The sequence below is a fragment of the Leguminivora glycinivorella genome, chromosome 4 (genome assembly GCF_023078275.1).
Source record: "Leguminivora glycinivorella isolate SPB_JAAS2020 chromosome 4, LegGlyc_1.1, whole genome shotgun sequence".
Taxonomy (NCBI): Eukaryota; Metazoa; Arthropoda; class Insecta; order Lepidoptera; family Tortricidae; genus Leguminivora; species Leguminivora glycinivorella.
The window spans coordinates 10,941,176-10,959,523 of NC_062974.1; the positions used below are offsets into that span (position 1 = coordinate 10,941,176).

The window sequence follows — 18,348 nt, forward strand, 5'->3', positions numbered from 1 at the left end:
AATTTATCTGAATGATTGAAGTTGCATAGTTCGTGGCCGTCGAGAGGTCATAGCGTCGATGTAGAAGAAGAGGAGATGATATTGAACGAAAGCAAGTTAATGATGAGATGACAGGTGAAAGAGATCGATGCATGGAAGAGGAAGACATGCTGCGCCGACCCCAAGTGACTGGGATAACGGCAAGAGAATGACTATTAGTACATTAAGGGTCTACTATATGCCTTCGTGGTATATAGTTGGTGCCGAGGAAGCGAAAACAGCAGCGCACTGCGACGATTCGCCGAGGTCATCGCCTCGCGAACTCGCTTATCAGCACCCGTTTGACCTCTATTAAATGAACCAATATTACGCCATAAATTATTATAAATTCGCACAATGTGTGTCAGTTTAAAGCGATTTTTTGCATCGAGCTAAACTAATCGAATCGTATGTTACCTAATAAAGTACTAATTGTTTTTAAAAAAATGTGGTTGTTTTTAATTACATACAACATATACCTCCAACTCGCACAGCAACAGCATCTAGACATCTCACACTCCGATAAGATTTCAGACCAACAATTTCAGAAGTCACTTTCCAAACATCCTTTGTCTGGCTCGTCTTAACCATTCTCTAATGTACCCAAAGCGATGCACTGCAAATGCGACATTATTCCAACTTGTACAAACGTCTTTTCACAATAGTCCAGAATTCCATTGTTCCTACTAGAAAGTGCAGGGCGAACTCGGATCACGGCTAGCATTCTAATTAAGCTACTCATTTGCTGGAGCCTGCTCCACGAAGGGAACCCTTGTACTCATGCATAAGCAGACGTCATCGTCATACGTAAACTAGTTAAATAAAGCCAATTCATTGGTCGAGTATTACCACGTATTACGTGGGACGGATTTAGTTACGCACGTGCTGTTCGGCTTACATTACTTACTCTGTACTTATGCCAATATATATTGCACTTATATATATATAATGTATAAGAGTACGTTTACTTGAAATAAACGCTCTACTTTCAATGTATCGTCCTAGTGAGTCCTGTCGTAAATATTAGAACGACGTGTATACTTTTAGACATAATCAATAATCCTACACCACTTTTAGTGTACGTATTTTAAATTTTATTGTACACGATAAATCGTGCTTAAGATATATTAGTGTCAAGTTATATTTAATACCCGTGTGGCGACGGGGTAAGAATTTTACCAACCCCTTTCCTACCGTGGGTGTCGTAGAAGTTAACTGTGGGATATGGGTTCCATTGTGGTGTGGACGATGGGCTGGCAACCTGTTATTACAATTTCGTTTTCTTTAAACCCCCTTAGTTGCCTAGAGTGACACTGAAACTTACAGTTTCATTTGCTCTGCCTACCCCGTTTAGGAATACAAGCGTGAATTTATGTATGTTATATTTAATTTATGTTGACTCAGCATACTACACCTATACCACACCTCGAACACTGGTGTTCAAATATATGAAATAGGCCCGTTCCTAACACACAGTCGGAGCTCGTGTAGGTGAACGCGTACTATGCTTGTATGAGTGAAATATGACAGGTCGACTGTTCGCGTTTTTGACATGCAGTAACTATGAGGTAACCAGAGGGGGTGGGCGGCACTTTCAGCGGGGAGCGGAAGCGGCCATACTGTACGATAGTACTCTTTATTAAACTGTGCCTATACTATACATACCCACCCACGTGTTTGAGTAGTAGGTAAATGTGTTAGCTAATGTAATATAACCTAACAATAGAGCTTACGTGTACGAAGTACCTGGTACCCACGTCATTAGCTTAACTGAGTTTGCCATTAACTGATAAAAGCATTATTTAATCTTGCACAACTGCACGTACCTGCTTTCATTAGAAACAAAAACTTTTTAACAAAAAATAAAACCGCCTTCAAAAATAAGCGCGTTACAAAACACGGAGAAACTAAAAAGCCAAAAATAATAAACCTTTCAATTCAGATTTCTTATCGTATTGCAATAAGCTAAACATCCAAATTATAAACAAATCAATTATTTTTGTAGTCGGTACCAGACCTGTTCGTCGCCTTGCTATTGCCTGTTTGCCCCACCCAACCATACACAGGCTGGTACCGACTCCAAAAATAATTGATTTGTTTATAATTTGGATGTTTAGCTTATTGCAATACGATAAGAAATCTGAATTGAAAGGTTTATTATTTTTGGCTTTTTAGTTTCTCCGTGTTTTGTAAGGCGGTTTTATTTTTTGTTAAAAAGTTTATTTATTTGTTGATTTTTAGTGGTTCCTAGTGATATTATATGTATCAGTCCAAATACATGTACAGTAGTGAAAGAATTATCCTTTAACTCCTAACCATTGAGGACTTGACCTTCCATCATCAGCTCAGTTGATTTTTAGTGGTTCCTAGTGATATTATATGTATCAGTCCGACTACATGTAAAGTAGTGAAAGAATTATCCTTTAACTCCTAACCATTGAGGAGTTGACCTTCCATCATCAGCTCAGCCACATAAAATTATTACCATCAGACGTAAATACTGGTGTACCTTTGAAAAATAGACTAAAAACATTACATGTGCCTATAACATTTGAAGAGTTCCCTCGATTTCTCCAAGATCCCATCATCAGACCCTGACTTGGTGCCAATGGGACCATCTCGGGGTTATACCGGTTCGATCAAAAAAAAATTTTGAAAATCGGTCCACGATTCTCGGAGATATTGAGTAACATACATACAAAAAAAAAAAAAAAAAAAAAAACATTCAGTCGAATTGAGAACCTCCTCCTTTTTTGAAGTCGGTTAAAAAATGGCTTGCGTTTCTAATTCGTTTCTCAATTTTATAGTCTTTTCATTTTTTACCTTGATTGTTTACGTTTAATCTGATTGATTACCTAAAGCAAAGAGGATCGAGTATTATAGAGAATTACTGTCAAAGTAAAACGTGTAATCACAGTGCATAGACTGCCATCTCTCGACACAGGCTTAAAACTTTTGAACCTCCGTTTTGACAATTTGGCCCATATTCTTAGCTTGATATGTGTTAAAATGTCAAATATTAATATTAGCGCCATCTAGCCGAGCGTACCCCAAAGGTGTATCGCCATCTAGCTCACCGTACCTTTTTCTGTATGGTTTTGAGGTACGTTTTTTTTCTTAGACTTTATCGGTCTATACGGAGTTATATAAGTCTTTGCCTAAAGCAATTTCGTACTTCTAAAACTAAAACCCTTCAAAAGCAGGATTGTTTGTCAACTTTTCTCTGTTCATATTTTATAATTATAATTGTGAGTTATAATTCTCCATGTATCGAGGTCGAATGTCATTACCGAGTATATTATATGTAAATCGAGGGTCATCGAATAGAAATAATTGCGCAATCCATCTGCGCCAGCGCAGATGAATCAGAGTTACTGCGTGTGCGACGATGACCGGCAAGTCGGTCGCTCACCTCCGCGTCTCCCGCGACGCTAGGCTGTACCCGGCATGTCTGTCCACTAAATATTTTGACTTCACTGTGACTCGTCCCTTTTGTCCTTCCCATAGGAAGGTCGCCGATGAGGAACGCTTAGAAAATAAGCCTTACTGATTCACCTAGGCCAACTTTGGTTGCTATTGTGGGTACTAAATGATATTTTGCTAGATAATTTTAAATGTGGAGACAAACAGCCGTGATATAACTTTTGCCGGACTCGGTAGGTCATCAGAATATAAGAACGTTCATGGAATAAATAGCCTCAAATCGTTTTATAAATTCAAAGTTAGCCATTGCAGCATTAATTACAGACTACGTCAAATTAGGCCAAGCTTCGTATAGTATGAATTTTTTGAAACGAACGTTTCTAAACAAAGGTATTGTTCCTTTTGTGTTGAGCGGGAGCTTCTGTATTTGCACGCGCTAAGACAACAAGAAAAATAATTGTAAGGTTCAAATATAATTTATGTTGGAAAAAGTCACCCATTAAATATTTAAATCTGAAACACGTATATTAACTGCCAACCAACAATATATTGTGGTGTATAAGATAAAGTCACCCTGCCAACTGCCAACCAACTTGTCGTGTATAAGATGTCCTTTCGTTTCACTAGCGGGATATTTTTTCGCAGGACACATGAATCGATGTCGTCGTGACTTTGAAATTGAAAACGCTTGATTATTCTTAAGATTTCTGTTATAGTATGAATTTTTTGAAACGAACGTTTCTAAACAAAGGTATTGTTCCTTTTGTGTTGAGCGGGAGCTTCTGTATTTGCACGCGCTAAGACAACAAGAAGCAACTGTATCCTGATAATTGTAAGGTTCAAATCTGTACAGCAGCAAATTTGAGATAGATTATTTTGGAAATGCGAAGCGATAGACCACACCGCTATAGGTGCGAAAATACAGCGCTTCTAATACTTTGATACTTGATGGTGTAAGTATAGTACATATAGTTATAATAATCATCGGTAATATGTCAGTCTGTATAATAAAAATAACACGTTTAAACAGCGAAACTGCCAGATTAAAAGGTTGATAAGCACCTGGCACCTTAAGATGTCATCGCAAAGTGACAATAAACACTGATAAGGTTTTTCAATCTGACCGCCATTATTGTTATGTTTTGTTATAAATACGGTTTACGGTTTGTTTAGTTATTTATGTTATTTTATATATCAAGACTTGTACCTAATATTTATGTAATTACTATTTATATATTGATATATACAATTGGTGATTGTTAACAAAATCATTAATATAGTACTGTACTATATTTTGGCCCAGCGTACTATATTCTATATGAAGCATATATAGTACGCAAAAGTACTATATTTTTGGGGTCCATGCCAGTGGCGAATTTACACTAGGGTCAAACCGCCAGGAGCGGCGTTTTGATAATGAAAAAAATTTCGCGCTCGCTCCGCTCGCGCTTTTATTCATATTTAACCTTCACTATACATTTCATTACTTCGTTCTGACCTGCAAATATTGCAGTTACGTATAAAGCCACCGTTGTTTGCAAACATTTGTATTTTTCCCATGATACATGAAATAACTACATTTCTTAAGGGGATTCTCCACTCCGATGAGCTTCAATTTGAATCCATTGGTATTATGAATATTACGATAGTTTCTAAAGCATATCATATTAACAGAATCGTCTTTAAACAAACTAGCATCCCATAATTAGGTACTTACTTCACAGCTCATTGATTCTGTGATATTTATCATCAAAGTTGAACTATTTTAGGACCGAAACTGGTTCTTTGGTCAAATTTTTTGCCTTAATTAGTTTTAAATTAAAATCGCTTTTGCATTTTTATAAAAGTCTAGATTTCATTGAAGTAAAAATGTTTTTAAAACTTCATAAAAAATATAAGTACTTATAATATGGTTATTTTTTTAAAATATGGGTCTTGTAAAAAAAGTAAGTAGGTAACTATTGAAATTAATAGTACATTGTGCAACAAGGGAGGTAAGGGGGACATTATAGACGTGTGTGCCGCAGGCAGGAGTGAATAATAGACACGTCTTTAATGTCCTTACCTCCTAAATTACACACAATGCTTTTCATCACATTTGAGAGAAAAATACAGAGGAAACAGTCAAAAGGCAAAACCTTCAACCAGCGGCGTTGCGACCAGTAGTGTATCTTGATCTACATCAGATTATTCATGTTAAATCCATTGTTTTTGATAACAAACACTTTTTGAACGAAAACAAACATGAAAATACTGCATATAAATTAAATGTAACGTTCAAAAAAGCATATAAATCATATAATTGAACTAAAATTTTACTTATTTTTCATTCATTTAAATATTTTGATCTGTTGTACTATCCGCTGCCAGGCAACGGTGGGTGTCTCGCGTATGCACGCGGTCAAGCGCGAGTAGAGAGCATATTGTCAGATTGTAAATTATAACAATTTATCTGAGTTAAATTTACTAAATAAATGCGAAACACACTGAAATAATCGTAAAAGATAAATAAAATGCATTTTTCATACCGTATAATATCTTTTAATTATAGCTTAATAGTAAAATTCTGGTTGTGCAATAAAAATCCTAGGTAGATTGAAATATCCTTTGCCTGAAGTATTGTACTGATTGTATTCATTTTTAAAACTAAATCCATTATTCCCTTGGGAATAAAATAGTACATTATGCTTCAGTACCTACACGTAGACGCAATGATACCTTTAAACAGCAAATGTGATGAAAATAGTTATTTGTTATACAAGGGGGCAAAGTTGTATTTTAACGCCGAGTGTGGAATTGAAAAACGAGCAAGTGAAAGGATTCTATAGTTGAACCACGAGCGAAGCGAGTGGTTCGAGAATAGAATCCTGAACTTGCGAGTTTTTTAACACACGAGAAGTAAAATACATTTGCACGCGTGTGTAACACAAAACTTTTCCCCTCACTACAGCGAGGAAACTATAATGCAAAAAATGCGTTTATCACTGCTTCCAGTAGTTCCACAGGTGGTAAATCATCTTTATTACTAGATTCACCTACTTTTATCAATTTTAAAGCAGTTAATTTGACTTTATTCAAGGTCAAATTACTTTACCCACTAGTGGATAAAATGCGTTTTTACCCGCTGGTATTAAAGGACAAAACACGTGTTTCCGAGCTAGTGAGGGGAAAAGAATATTAATAGGTATGTAAGTAAAAATTGCATACCCGACAATAAATTTAGAAAGTGATAGAAGACTCAATATTGCATATTTTTCGAAATACGCCATATATATTGTTGGTGTTCAATAAAACATTTGGTACATTACATACAATAAACAACTAGTTATATATTACGCTAAGTAAAACATTCGACAACATGAAAGTTTGCTTTTTTTAAAAAGGCCAAATGTTAAGTTGGTAAATGTGAGCTTGGCAAATAAAACAATAAGTTGGGAAATGAACATTCGGCGGAATAAATTGCGCGAAACGTGAGTTGGTAAGTGATATTCGGCCATACAACTTTCGACGATACTTAAATAAGAGAACCAATGCAACACAAAACTTGTCAAAAATCGATGAAAACCGAATGGAGCCCCTTAGTGTGGACAGAAAGCACGATCTCTACGACTTGGTTATCGATTATCTGTACCGTACTATATTTTATTTCGGTGTACTATATTTTTTAGATGGAATTTTCTAAAATACTATATTTCCCTAAAAAAAAGTTGGCAACCCTAGTGACGAGTGAATGTTTCGTTTCGTCGTTCATCAATTGGACGGTGTTATGGAATAGCGAACTAAGCGCCAAAATCCGAAAAAAAAGTTATGAATGCAGTTCGGATATAAATGTGATAATCTATAGTATTGATTATTTCTTTGTTGAAAAATCATGCTTACAGCCTTATTTTAAGGGGTAGAATCAAGCGACACGTTAAAATTTGTATGGCCCTGTGTACTAAGTCGTTACGTAAAAACGAATTGAACGCCAAATTTACTTTTACAAATTATAATAAGCGTATATTCTAAATCGCAAAATCGAGTTAAACGCCATAAAGATGTTATTAATTCGTTTTGGTTTAAAGTTTTGATGATTTATAAACGCAATATCGATTTAACCGCCCTGTTGGTGTCGTTTAATTCGTTGTTACATATTTGAAATTGCAGGATATTTCGCTTGATGAGAACTAAGTATCAAGAGATTTTGTTATATCATAATATCTTGTGTGTGTAATCCTGGCTAGTACTAATGAATTATTATTAGTTACAATGCCAATTTTGCCATATATGCTGATTTTTTTGACATTTATTAAAAAAAGTTGATTGCAGAACAAAACTAAATTGTTAGACGGATTAGTCCTAATCATTGTGGAGGAAAACATTGTTGTTATTTTATTTACAATAGCACTATTTACTCAAATATATGCAATTTTATTTTATTCCAGTATTCACTTTACCTCTAACAATTTGCATTAAAGAATCAAGCGACAAAATATGTCTCATAGTACGCTACGGCGAAATAAATTAACCTCATCGCAGTATTAGTTCAATAAAGAATCAAGCGGAAAAACGTTAATAACTTCGAAACTTGAATAGGTATGGTGTTATTTTTTTTATCAATTTAAATTATGAACACTTTTATAGGTTCAGTGTCAAAATTAACTTTTTTGCTTTATAAATGAACTTACAACAACAGATTCAAATTTCAAATCTTTCTAGCTCATTTTCTCGATTTCAACTAACTGTCGCTTGATCGCTTATTCCATAACACTGTCCAATTTCATCATCATCAAGTTATAATTCTAATATCACTTGTAGACAATAGTTTAAAGTTTTTTGTGGTAAATGCCCGCCAACATGGCATACTTGTAGTTTGTTTGTCTGTGATAGTGGAATCCAAAGCGTATATTGCGATAAGCCTGTTTCGTTTAGGCGTCACGGCAAATGTTTACACGAACTGTTTGTTTGAACGGCGATAACTGCGAGGCACTTTACGGGAGTCAAGTACGTGACTACTAGATGTGAACTATTCTTTCAATAACTTCACAATAATTGTACTTTTTCTTATCAGAACAATCATCACAAACTTATAAATAGGTGTGAAACACTACAATATTGGGAAATATACAAGATCAAACATAGGTACATATTAAGATTATGGTAAGTAATTACGTATCGCCAACACTAGGGAGTTTTAAAATACACACAAAGACTTCAAGATGATAATATAAAACCCAACTCCAACTTTATGTTAGATTGCGACTTTTTAGACATTAGCGTGACATGTGACCCTCTAAGCCCTCTACGTAAGATAAGTCAGAGTATCTAATACATAAATGTCACTATAATTGCTTTATCTCCCACTAGATAAAAAAATAAAGACAAGTTATTTCTTTGGATTCACAAATATACCCTTTACTTGGGTCAGTGTTATTTATTGGCGATGTGGGCCGACTTGTATTAGGGTATAGATGGGCCTTATCGATTTACAGTGACATGACGTAGTGTAGTGGCCCATATTTGAATCGGATGGCGACACGGGTCAGGAACTTTACCCGATTTATTACGCATTGTTCAACATCTATAAGATTTATCAGTCTGATTGCACCAATACCTATATTCTAGTATTGTGTAGTCTGCAACTTAATTCACCCAAATCCACTGATGCATACATGTAAGTAGCGTCATGAAAAATTCGCAATTGAAAAAAATGAGCGTAAATCTTTCACAACTCACAATATTGTCAACAATGGCGTTGTTATAACTTTTTTTAGCTTGTTATTCCTTCCTCTTCGGAATAAACTAAAGTTTCCGAATGTTACATAAATACATCAAGTTTTAAGTTTGGTTTTATTCTGTTCCAGGTTTTGGAATGAGAGTGAAACACCTGATACACAAGACGTCGCCGTAAAGGTATTGTTACCCATTTTTCTATGTCAATGTATAGCTATTTTTAAGGCACGTGTAGTACTTAAGTCATTTTTATGATTATTCACGCGACATGTTTTATTACCTGAGCCGATCCTAATCGTGACTAGAAACGTAGCTTGCACGACCTGATTGTTACATTAAAATCCCGGACCACAGGGTATCGACCTCGTTCCCGTTTCAAACACGGCGGCGTTAGTTGCAACGTGATGCATGCAATCATGTGTTGATTAGCTGCAGCGATACTTCGGCCGTGACAGCACGTCGCGTCGAGGCTTAGCGGTGTAGCGGAGAGGTGTCCCGAGAGGCCTTGAATCCAATTCGTCCTGTCATAGATACACGTGTAATTTATTCAGAGCAACAGACATGTTCTCTGATCCTCTCGTTGATTGATCCTTTTGAATGATTTGCGTTTCAAACGTTTTCTAGTACCAATGCCGTACCGTCCGAAACTATTTTTTGACAAGATTGAGGAGTATGATTATGTCTATATGATTTCCGCTGTTCCCGCTTCCGTCTATTCATCTTATTCCTCCCGTTATACCAGGAACGATTATCTCGCGTGCCGCTCAGCAAGTCTGGAGCTGTATGCAAACAATAGAGCACTTACAGGGACGTGGAGGGACAAACACTCCAGAGCTTTGCCATTAGCTATTTATAGTTCGCTTTCCACCCGCGACGTTGAATATTCTTTAAAGAAACTAAAAGCTCATCGTAAAGCTGATAAAGCAGCAGGTCTTTATTATTCTTGTTTTACCTTCCCCATACCAGGAATAGACAATAATGCCGAAGAGATCATGAAGTTTTTATTTAGTTAGTAAATCTGAATGGTAATCCATATCCCATATCATAACCAAAACAAAATAGAGTAAATGGTTATCAGTTAAATAGAGAGTTTTCGCAACCGCGTTCCAACGTGCTTTCGGCCTGTTTGAACACAACAGGAATCCTCTACAAATATTCCCGTGTTGGCCTTTACCAAACTGCCGCCGCATACCTGTGACTCAGCCATTAAAGCCTTCAAATTACAGACCTATTTTTTATGTATGGGTCATTCCAGAATGATTCATCCTTCCTTCGATTGAGCTGTTGCTCTTAGCGATCTCTGAGAACAATAATTTGACACGTATCATTCTCACGCACTGTTTAATGATACTGCTTCGTCTCAAACACGGCTCATAAAGAATCTGACATATTTTCTTATAATTGTTGTTCCGAATATCCTTTCCCCTCTTTATTGTAACACTGTTTTGTAATCGGGTATCCGTGTGTATATGACTGTATAAGACAGTGATATAAATTTGTAGACGTTTTAATACACCGCGCATACAACATACAACACATGCAGTTGATGTTGACCGACTAGGTAATGATTCACGCTTGTGCGGCTGCGACCGAACCGGTCCTGCCCGATCTGTATTCGTCCAGTCTCCGATTGACATTAGTCCACATGCGACATTCACTTCTATGTATACATATTTGTATGTACACATTAAATAGAAACAAGACATTGGCTTAATGGTAATGCTAATATCAAATTACTTGCGTTGTTTTAGCAACTTCCTGCTCAGTTTTTGTACTTTTTTTTTGGTTAATAATGTGCGAATGTTGTAAGCTCTTTTATTAAAATGAGATCCGTAGTATGTTTTCGCAATTATTTGATTATCTGCTCACATAACAATGGCTGTCCTTCACCCGGTTCTCGATAAACAGAACACACGTCGACTGCACTTCGGCAGCAGTAGGTAGGTTAATTGTTTACGTCAGCCATCTTGCTTCCTGTTTCTTGCTTGTTATTTATAATCGTGACCACTCCGTTTATTGATCTAGTGCACTGTTTCCCAAACTAGATATCGTAAAGATAGTCTAATACGGTAATACGATGAGGGAGTCTCTGTTAGTATTGTTATTGTTTGGCTCCTGAGTCAACAGTGACAGAAGTCAGTGGAACACCCGTTTCTTCGAGTCAATTGAGTTTTTAGTCCTCGTTTATGCTAAAGATCATAGTTCAGATAGGTTTTAAAACAAAACACGATATTAAGCAACCAGTGAATGTTAACCGTTATCTAACTTTTTAGCTCCTTTTTGTGATACATACATAATTAAACTTGACTACAATTTTGTAAGCTAAACTACCGCCCAGGATAAAACGACTAAACGTTCTACTTTCCTAATGGAGCTGTATCATAATTCATAATCATGATCACAAATCTCGAGTGACACACTAAAGAAGATTATTATGCGTTCCCTGTGATGAGCATTATGCAATGCTTCGATGCTAACCTAACGTTAAAGTTATAAATCCAAGCTAGACGATTACCAAAAGCTCTAACTTTAATACGATTAGATCACCCGAACAAACGTTAATAACAGCTTAGCCAGTCTGACCTTGATGTTAATATTGATTGTGAAGATCCTGTTAGTGAGGTTGGTATCGAAATGTGGTGTTTGGATCGATCCTAAGCTGCGGCCAGCGTCGCCCACTCGCGGCCTCATGCCTTTCCCTCCGTGACGGAGCTCGGAGGCCGTGCCGCGGACACCGCCACTCTTTTTGAAACAATGTATTAAGGACAGAATGTTTAGGTGACCTTACATTTTTGATACGTTGCGAATTTATTCTTGCTCGCTTTAGTTTAAACAAGATTTCATTCATTGCACTGGTTAACATTTGAAATTGTTGAATGACAGACAAATTCGACCGCAAAAGCAATTTTTCTAAGTATCACATTGAAACTCGTCGGAGCGTAAACACATTACTAATATAATATCCTCAAACAGCAACACCATTATGTTATAGACTGCTGATCGTTGTTGTATACATTTAAAATCGAATGTCACAGAATAATTATAACGAGAGGAGAGCTTTACTGCTCACTTATATTGATACCGCAAAAGTAAGACAATGCCACAGATGCGCCGACTCGGAAACACCAAACGTGACGCAACGGCGACGCAATCGCATCTGAAATCGCAGAACCTAACTGATTGGAAACAGGCAACAAGCGTTATGCTTTTTAAGGCGACTGAGCCAATTTTCCTGTCGTAATGTGAAGAGGTAAAAACTAGCAAATCTAGTAAAGACGTAGAAAGTATCGATCGCACGCATGGTTAATGCCTAAGTTAACCTTGAACGCACACCCTGCTTCACATAAATCTTGGCTTCGCATTCACTGCTCTAATAGACGCTGTCAGCCTAACGACTAGGTACGCCAGTGTTGTCACATCTACCTATTAATAGGTAGATCTACCTATTTTGCCTCCCGTCTACCTGTCTACCTATTTCGGTCCTAAATCTACCTATTTTCTAAAATATTACTATTGTAGAAAATTCTCCATGCGTGTTACGAAATTAAGTTTTACCTGTCTTATAATTACAGCATTTTACTTAAATCGGAACGTGTTTAGTGAATAATCTGTGGATGTCAGCTTGAAAATCTTGATGTTTGACAGTTTTGACACTGACAGCCTGGTAGTGACAGTGACAGTGTCATTTGACAATGACATGACACTGACACTTCTGACAGCCTGACAGTGGCAGCTCTCGGAGACGCTAGCTTGTGTTTAAAATATTTTAACAAAAACATGTATAAACACCATAAAGAACTCACCAAGTAAACCAATAAATATATTTTTAATAGTTTAGAAGCATTTTTAATCATTAAAACTGGACTTACCTTAGATGGTATTAAAACAGGTAGATCTACCTATTTTTCGTTTCTAAGTCTACCAGTTTCTACCTATTTTTTCACCCTGGTCTACCATTTTGTTCAAATTGTATGTGACAACACTGAGGTACGCCTTTAATGTCCTGTTTGATCGACAAGAAGCACGCTCTATCGAAATTTTCTTCAAATCACAGTAGATAACTAATTGGTATCCTACACTTAATACGGTCAGAACACTATCCATTGTCATGCCTTTCATTAAAATGTTTTTAGATATTTTATGTATATTTAGTAAGCTTTCCGTAAAACATAAACATTCTTTATCGTTTTACACTTTGCTTTGACGACTTTGATATGCGCTTAGATCTTTCGAGTCATTATATAAACATTGTTAATCGACGTGTTTTTACGTTGCTCAAATATGTTTGGCAGCGAGACATCTGACGTCTAGTTTATTTACCAAAAGTAGTAGGTATCTTTAAATATGCTTTTAGGTACTAAATTATTGCCATATAATCATAGCTGGGCACCGTTAATCAAATAGTTAACTTCGTTAATCGCTAATCCGTTACTAAAAAAGTTAACTTCGTTAATCGTTAAAACGATACATTTCAACCAATTTAACGTAAGTTAAAGTTAATCGTTAATCCGTTAACACGTGAAAAAAAAATGTTTTTCTTTAAATATTTTTCTCAAACATGGTATGAAATATTGATGTTATGTGCCTTATAATTGGCAGCGAAGTATGACGTTGCAGGTGCGGCTAGGACGATTGATAGATAATGGAATTTCATACAAACCTTGCAGGCCAAGGCCGGCAAAGTCTTCTTTTTTAATTTCCAAACACAGATAATTGTGACATAACATCCAGGTATTTAGCCAATTAAAAAAAAAACTATAAGGGGCTTTATAGACTTGCCGACTGCAACTGGTACGGGCCCTAGACAATATTTGATTTTGGGTGCGTTTTCATACAAAAAAAAATTTTTTCGTTTTTTTTTTAATTTTTTTTTTAACTCTTTGTTTTTTTATAGGCGTATACGGGGTATTAAAGGGGAACGAAAATTCGATTATTTTTGCGCAACGACGCACCGTTTAGGAGATACAGCCATCCAAAGTTACTATTTTCAGTAGACTTTATTTATTTCATACCATGTTTGAGAAAAGCACTATACATACCTCGGCGGGAAATGGGGTTGCCGGCCGAAGACATATAGACTGTCTGAGACGGTCTGAGGTCATTTGTCCCGGCCTCTGTAGTAATGTACTATAGTTGCATCAGTATCCACTATAACGTATTATATTTCTGTAAAAGGCCGAAGTACAGCTAGCCTATTGAACTCTAGGCTGCACGTGGAAGGCAGTGATCGCCTGAGCTACTGCCAAGAGCTGTGTCAGGAGAGATGCTGGCGGTGACGGGACTGTTGTGGCACTTTGGGCGGTAGAGGCTAGGGAAGCGAATGTGGTCGTAAATAGGGCTCGAATTTGCTGCCCTATCACTACAACAGTCGCCATGGTAAAGCTTAGGATTCACCGAATCAAAGTTAGTAAAAGCAAATCCACGTGAAGAATACTTTTTTAGGTAATATTTCGGACTTTTAGCAATCGACATCGGTAAAACCTAGGATTTACCGGCAAATCATAGGATTTGCCGTTCTTCGGGCTTTTATAGTAGCATTCAGAACGTGTTTTTCACAGTGCAGATGGCGCCTGTGCCCTACTAGATTAGCGATTAACGGACTCGGAGAAATTTAACGGAAGTTAACGTGTCCGTTAACATTTTTTCAAGTTAACTTAAAAGTTAATCCGTTAATCGAAATGTTAACTTCGTTAATTAACGATTAACGGATTAACGAGTTAATGCCCAGCTATGCATATAATGCGTTACGCCTATTTGCTAATCTTTTATAGCTAGCATTAAAACTTGTAGTTGTGGGAAAAAACTTGAAACATATACCTGTCATAAAATCATTAAGTCGCTTTCGTTGTTTAATTAACCAGATTCATTAAGATAAGGCTGCAAACATAGAAGCTAAACGGTTTAATGGTTTCCCGTAGTCACGTTCAGTCCGCAGCGGAGTTCGCCATTCACCCTGAGAAAATGTGCGGGAGTGAAATTTTGGCAACAGATCTACTCTGCAAGGTTACGCAATGTTGCAGGTCCGAGAGGAACGGATATTTGTCAGTAATAAGTGTTATAACTGTTCCTAATAACGTACCTAATGTTAGGTACAGTGAGCTGCGAAATTGCATGGCGAAATTATGAACCATCGCCATGCACTTTTGCAGCTCATTGTATGTAGAGTTTATTAAATTTAGTTCATAAATCTATCTGCGCAACTTCGTCAATATCGTCAAAGACATATGTAACTCCGTATAGACGGATAAAGTCTAAGAAAAAAATGTACCTCAAAGCCCTAGAGAAAAAGGCACGGTGGCCTAGATGGCGATACACCTTTGGGGTACGCTCAGCTAGATGGCGCTAATATTAACATTTGACATTTTAACACAAATATCAAGCTAAGAATATGGGTCAAATTGTAAAAACTGAGGTCCAAAAGTTTTAAGCCTGTGTCGAGAGATGGCAGTCTATGCACTGTGATTATACATTTTACTTTGACAGTAACTCTCTATAATACTCGATCCTCTTTGATATCGTTTAAGACCTCATTGATAAAAATCGCCTGCGTAAATGAATAACTATTATACAGGCGTCTAAAAGTTTCGTTGTGTTTAATAAATGTTATGTCCCTTGTCACCAACAATGTAGCATCATTCACACATGTTGCTAACGTTCGTTCTACTTCGTACCTTGTACGTGCAAAAAATGCCCTCTGGAACATGCCATTTAGTCCCGTTATTATGGGAGCATGACATGACTTCTAGGTACGAGTGCTAGGCAAGGTGTAACACAGGTGCTGCAGTTGACAGCTATGTTGGGGCACATTCTTGTCACGCTATGCGGAATGCACGATAGCGTCTTCTGTTGTTACGATTTTTAGTTATGATGACATTATCTTAGGTCTGATAACGGTGACCAAGCGGTAATCTGATTTTTAGGTTTAGACGGTTTAAGAACTTGTACTGTAAATATAATGAACGAGACCTAAAACTTAAAAGGGACGAGTTTTATTAAGTATACCATTTTTTGTCTTACTTATTCAATTATGTTAATTAATCAAATGTCAATTCAAAGTAAACTGTATGAACTAAATGTTAATTAATTTTATTATCATTCTTAACCTCACAACGCTGAGAAAAATATAATTTTGTAACTAAAACCTACTTTTTTAATTCAAGGCAACGTAAAAATTGCCAAACGAGAAATTGCTGAAATAAATCCGACCACGAAAAAGGCGCATTCTATTTTTATCTTTCGATTTTCCCTCTCCATAATCTGAAATTTCTCAAGATATTGTCAAGTGTAACTCAATAACAAATATAGACTGACACCGCGTGGGTTCGCAGTCGAAGACTAAATCTGCCTACGGAGTTTACACATGATTGACCCCCCGCTGTCGTTCACCCGTTCTAATTTTATCAATTGGTTTTATTGATAGGTTGTTGCTATACTTCTGTGATCCCAATTACACTCATATTGGCAGAATAATTCTTACCTATAATTATTTTTAAAATCGGGACTTAATCGCGTATAACTACATATTAAACTGACCTCCTAATAATAATAATTATGTGTAATAATCGTGAAAGTTTAAATCAGTGTAATTCTTACCTATTTACTGACGATGAGAACTTATTAACTCATTGGACCTTTACTTATACCTATACCTATTATTTTTCTGGCACGAACGAAGTGACACTAGTGACTTCCTTCCGATATTTAGTTCATCGATAACTTACATTAATTATTATAATTATGTCATTAATTAATTATTGACGTGGCACTGAATCTTGAGTAGTTTCTTGTGCTCTGCCTACCCCGTTTAAGGAATATAGGCGTGAATTTATGTGTATATAACATTAATGTTTTATACAAATGTCACATGTTTCAAAACAAATCGACAATAATAATAAAACGAACCATATTTTAATAGTTTACATAATTCCTTACGTGATTATTCTAGATTTTGGAGATTATTATTAAAGGTAAGTAATAATAACCGGGTCTATATTAATTCGCATAACTGAATACTCCTAATATGAATTGGCATACCGTTTATTACGCATAACGTTTAATACGCATATCATTATTTCGCATAACAGATTACGTATAATGCTAATGCGCATAATGTAAATTGGTATAACGATGAATTGGTATAAGTATAATAAGCATAACTTTGTTTCGTAGAATTATTAAATGGCATACAAGAAAAATATATTTTCACCACACTAACGGGTAAAGGCTTACTTTGCTGTTCGAAAACAGATATCAAATTTTCATTTTAGCCACAAGAGTGCAAAGTAATTTCATACAAATTTTAACTTGATATCTTAAGCTAGTTGTTTAGTATACAACCTTTTTATTTATATCGCTGTACTACCTCATTGGATTTAGTCAGGCTACTGGCCTGTTAACTTACCCCTGTGACCAAATATTAAAATTTTGAGGCCTCGATTTCGTCGCTCGAAAATCTGAACGATGAAATAATATTATTTAAATACTATCCATTTTCAATTTCTTTAGTAAGGTACAGCGGGGAAAATCCTAGACTGGGAGGCAATTGTAACTAATCCATTTTTTCCATTATTACACTATTTTCATTATTCCATTATTACATGTATCCACTATCCACTGAACACGCCTACCATATATAACCGGTGGACACTCTATTTAATAATGCAAACATTGTAAAACATGGGAGAAATGGACCAGTTACATCTGCCCCCCACTCGAGATATGCCCCGCTGTACCTTACTTGCCCCTATTTTTTTCATCCTTAGTAAGCGAGACAGTATAAAATTAAACACTCAAAATCGAGCGCTCGAAATTGGAAAATCAGCCCCTGATTGATCCAATCGCTTGCTCCATACAGTTAGTACCTAAGTATGGCAATTCATTTTAGGATAATTAAAGTTATACGTAATAGTAGTATGCAAATTTGAATTATGCAGATTCATTGTTATGCGAAATAAGAATTATGCATTTTTAATATTATGCCAAATCTGTTATGCGAATTCAAATTATGCGAATTAATGATAGGCGAAATAGAGGGCACCCGTAATAACCTTAAGTAAGGCTATTTATCGATAAAACGATTGTCGATGTTTTTATTCTGTCAAGCACTACAACCTGACGTTCGTGCCAGAAAAATATCTAGGTATACTTATACCATAGACTAAGCTGAGCTAATTTCTTAATCTTAACAACCTTAAA

The 18,348-nt window shown here is 36.2% G+C and overlaps 2 protein-coding genes across 4 annotated transcripts in view; one reads left to right on the forward strand and one right to left on the reverse strand.

Moving 5' to 3' along the window:
* Positions 1 to 18,348, reverse strand: part of LOC125225202 — a 119,565-nt gene that overhangs the window by 90,224 nt on the left and 10,993 nt on the right. The window lies entirely within an intron of this gene.
* LOC125225197 (solute carrier organic anion transporter family member 5A1) overlaps positions 1 to 18,348 on the forward strand; it is a 97,690-nt gene that overhangs the window by 41,536 nt on the left and 37,806 nt on the right. For 2 of the 3 annotated variants that reach the window (XM_048128794.1, XM_048128791.1), the window contains exon 2: positions 9,285 to 9,333. The exons of the other annotated variant lie outside the window; for it this stretch is intronic. The gene's annotated coding sequence lies outside the window, so the exon portion shown is untranslated. The remainder of the gene's footprint in view (positions 1 to 9,284; positions 9,334 to 18,348) is intronic. 3 annotated transcript variants of the gene reach the window in all.